This window comes from Triticum aestivum, chromosome 2A (genome assembly GCF_018294505.1).
Source record: "Triticum aestivum cultivar Chinese Spring chromosome 2A, IWGSC CS RefSeq v2.1, whole genome shotgun sequence".
Taxonomy (NCBI): domain Eukaryota; kingdom Viridiplantae; phylum Streptophyta; class Magnoliopsida; order Poales; family Poaceae; genus Triticum; species Triticum aestivum.
In genome coordinates, this window is record NC_057797.1 from 40,596,768 (window position 1) to 40,601,027 (window position 4,260).

General features: G+C 44.6%; 1 long non-coding RNA gene across 1 annotated transcript in view; it reads left to right on the plus strand.

Moving 5' to 3' along the window:
• The window catches only part of LOC123184575 (uncharacterized), a 5,609-nt gene extending 2,064 nt beyond the window's left edge, over positions 1 to 3,545 (plus strand). Inside the window, exons 2-3 of the long non-coding RNA XR_006492993.1 lie at positions 3,276 to 3,351; positions 3,433 to 3,545. This is a non-coding gene — a long non-coding RNA (uncharacterized lncRNA). The remainder of the gene's footprint in view (positions 1 to 3,275; positions 3,352 to 3,432) is intronic.
• Positions 3,546 to 4,260: the final 715 nt, after the last annotated feature.

A 4,260-nucleotide genomic window follows, 5' to 3' on the forward strand; every position in this document is an offset into this window, starting at 1 on the left:
AACAAGCATCTCAAGTCTCTTGGCAACAAGCATCTCAAGTCTCTTGGCAACAAGCATCTCAAGTCTCTTGGCAACAAGCATCCTCAGGTCTTTGGCAACACCATCTCAGGTCTCTTGACAACAAGCATCCTCAGGTCTCTTGGCAACAAGCATCTCAAGTCTCTTGACAACAAGCATCTCAAGTCTCTTGACAACAAGCTTGCTCAGGTCTCTTGGCAACAACATCTCAGGTCTCTTGACAACAAGCATCTCAGGCCTCTTCCATTGCTAGACCCTCTCCATTAGCCCTAAGTTGTGTAGGGCATTTGCGTAAACCTCTTGAGGGAACGACAATCTTGGAGGTAGCTGCCCAAGACCCTCGAGCCTTTCCTTGTTCACATGTGGTATTTTATACCCATTACCCCCTGCATGGTTCAGGATCTCAATCATGCACGTTTGCAGAGTTAGGAAAATTCTATTGAGCTTGTAAACCTCATAGCCTTCAAATTCCTCCAAAACACCATTAATAAGGTCTTGTAGTGTTTTAGGACTCGGACAATCTGTTAGGGATTGAAGCGAGTTGAAAAACCCAAGGTCAAGCACATTCAAATCAGGACTGTTGGCGGGCTGCTGTATTATTCTGATGTCAAGTCCAGTTTTTGCGATAGCTACTAGAAATTCTGGCTCATTTGGCAAGATATGGGGCTTAGCATTATCCTGCTGAATATAGATGGTCTGTCCAGCATCACTTTCAGGCCAAACTGCTTGTATCGCTGGCAAGACCTTCTCTATCAGGAACTCCCTCATCACTTTTCTGTCGACCTTTATTGACTTTGTCTCTATTGTACCTCTGGGCCTATTATCACTTCTCCTCTGAGCAGGAACTTCTTTCACAAATGGCCAGATACCGATTTTCCCAGAGAAGGTCACGTTTCCTTCACGATCCCACCTTGGCCTAGCAACGGACGTTAAGAACATCACCTTGCCAATGCAGTTGCCATGTATGGGTCTCGTAGGCTCCTCCTCCCCATCCAGCAGATAGTAGGTCTTATTTTTCTTCATCATATTGAACCACTTCTCATCAATGTGCACAACATTATGCATCGTCTTGAATTTAGGCCTTGAAGTTTCTATCGTTGTCTCGTCAAGCATTGACATACAAAATTCCATCCTATCCTTCATATTCTTTTCCTTTAGAGTTGGATTCACACAGTTTGTGTGCCTTTTTATCAAATTTAGCTTGAACTTTCTATGCAGTGTGGTAGGGCTACATCCCAGTTGCCAAGCTAGAGATCTGATAGTGGACCTCTTGTTTAGTGGGATGGTAGGGATTTGCTCTAAATTGATGTCCTTTGGCTTTCTTCCAGAGTTTCCTTTTCTCTGATCGGAAACATCCACCTCTACACCTTCTGAAATTTGCTCCATCGCCTTCTGCCAAACTCTCTGTATACTCCTCACTTCTACCTTAAAAAATTGTGCAAGGTCTTTCTTATCATTTCTTTTGAATTTTCCACCTCTGCTCATGCACACTGAATGCAATGCCACATAAGCAGCATACTTTTGCTCGTTAGTGAGGGTTTTCTTTTTTCTAACTCCTTGATCAACAACTGCAACAAGAAACAAAACAACAACAACAACAACAGCAACAACAACAAAACCTTTAGTCCCAAACAAGTTGGGGTAGGCTAGAGGTGAAACCCATAAGATCTCGCAACCAACTCATGGCTCTGGCAGATGGATAGCAAGCTTCCACGCACCCCTGTCCATAGCTAGCTCTTTGTCGATACTCCAATCCTTCAGGTCTCTCTTAACGGACTCCTCCCATGTCAAAATCGGTCGACCCCTCCCTCTCTTGACATTCTCCGCACGCTTTAGCCGTCCGCTATGCACTGGAGCTTCTGGAGGCCTGCGCTGAATATGCCCAAACCATCTCAAACGATGTTGGACAAGCTTCTCCTCAATTGGTGCTACCCCAACTCTATCTCGTATATCATCATTCCGGACTCGATCCTTCCTCGTGTGGCCACACATCCATCTCAACATACGCATCTCCGCCACACCTAACTGTTGAACATGTCGCCTTTTAGTCGGCCAACACTCCGCGCCATACAACATTGCGGGTCGAACCGCCGTCCTGTAGAACTTGCCTTTTAGCTTTTGTGGCACTCTCTTGTCACAGAGAATGCCAGAAGCTTGGCGCCACTTCATCCATCCGGCTTTGATTCGATGGTTCACATCTTCATCAATACCCCCATCCTCCTGCAACATTGACCCCAAATACCGAAAGGTGTCCTTCCGAGGTACCACCTGGCCATCAAGGCTAACCTCCTCCTCCTCATAGCTAGTAGTACTGAAACCGCACATCATGTACTCGGTTTTAGTTCTACTAAGCCTAAACCCTTTCGATTCCAAGGTTTGTCTCCATAACTCTAACTTCCTATTTACCCCCGTCCGACTATCATCAACTAGCACCACATCAAAGATCATACACCATGGGATATCTCCTTGTATACCCCTTGTGACCTCATCCATCACCAATGCAAAAAGATAAGGGCTCAAAGCTGACCCCTGATGCAGTCCTATCTTAATCGGGAAGTCATCGGTGTCGACATCACTTGTTCAAACACTTGTCACAACATTATTGTACATGTCCTTGATGAGGGTAATGTACTTTGCAAAACAATGAAAAAAAATATTAGTCCATGCTCAAATGATCAAATGAAAAACAACAAGAAATGATCAAATGATGAAATGCTCAAATGATAAATTGATGAAATGATAAATGAGCTACTATTCATTTTCAGAAACTAGAGTTACTGTTCATTTTCAGAAACTTGCTAAATGAGCTACTCTTACTGTTCATTTTCAGAAACTAGAGTATTTAGTTTGATCTAAACTTGATCATGTTTTTCATGGATTATTCAGTTTGATCACTACTTGATCATATTTTTCCTGGAGTATGATCTAAACTTGATCATGCAAATTGGTCACTACTTTATCATATTTTTCCTGGAGTATTCAGTTTGATCTGAAGTTGCTAAATGAACTGTTCATTTTCAAAAACTGGAGTAGTATTACTATTGTTGTTACTATTGTTGTTTCAGTTAACTTGGAGTAGTTCACTACTGTTTCATGATCTAACTTGGAGTATAACACTTGCAGAGTACCAAACGAATTTGTTAATACCAAACTTTGTTGTTGAACATTGTTTATACCAAATGCATTTTTTAATTGCTCAACACTTGCTTGCTACTCCATTATACGGGTACAAATGAACTATTGATTGTTAATGGCAGGAGTACTGGAGCTCACCAACTACATCTTGCCCGGGATCGATGCCCTCTTCCTCTTCCATGTTCATATCATCTTGGAGTATGTCTTCTTCTTCGGCTGGAGTGCAATTGAGATCAAAATCCATGCCTCTGCCCTGACTATGTCTATTTCCTTTTTCAGGTACTGCCTATTCTGAAGTTGGTGCAATGGAGCCTGGAGCTGCACCTTCTGGACCTGGAGCCTGTTCAGGTACTGCCACAGTATAAGTTTATGCAACATCAAGCTCTGTAGTACTCCAACATCATGCAATTCTAGTACTGCCATGAAAATGATGTTGCATGATGTTGTAAAAGTGATTCTGCCCCTGTAGTACTTCATCATGCAATTGTATTCGAACATCATGCTATTCTGTTAATGACACTCCAACATCATGCAACTGTTTCAGTAGTACTGCACTTTTACTCCAGTGCAGCACTGATTTTTGAATGCTCCAACATCATGCAACTACTCCAACATCATGCAACATCATGCTCCAGTACTGATTTTTGTCATGCTAAATTCTGTTGCCACAACCCTCAACACCATGCAACTGAATTGCCCGTTTTTGGACCTGTTGAACGACCAGGACCTGAAGCCGGCGGCGATCTGCAGTACCTGGAGGTGGAGTTGGCGAGGCCTTGGGAGGGTGACGGCAATCTGCAGCAGGGCGCTGGCCTTGGGATGACGAGGTGGGGATTTGCTGGCCCAGGACGAGGAGGGGGATCTGCTGGCCCAGGAAGACGGGGAGGATGGGAGGGGATCTGCTGGGTGAGATGGGAGGCGATGGAGGTGGAGGATCCAGAGGTGGGGGCGATGGAGGTGGAGGATCCAGAGGTGGGGGCGATGGAGGTGGAGGATCCAGAGGTGGGGGCGATGGAGTTGGAGGATCCAAAGGTGGGGGACGATGGAGGCGGGCGGATCTGGAAGACGACCTGGGTGGAGATCAAGGAGAGAATTCAAAATTGAAGG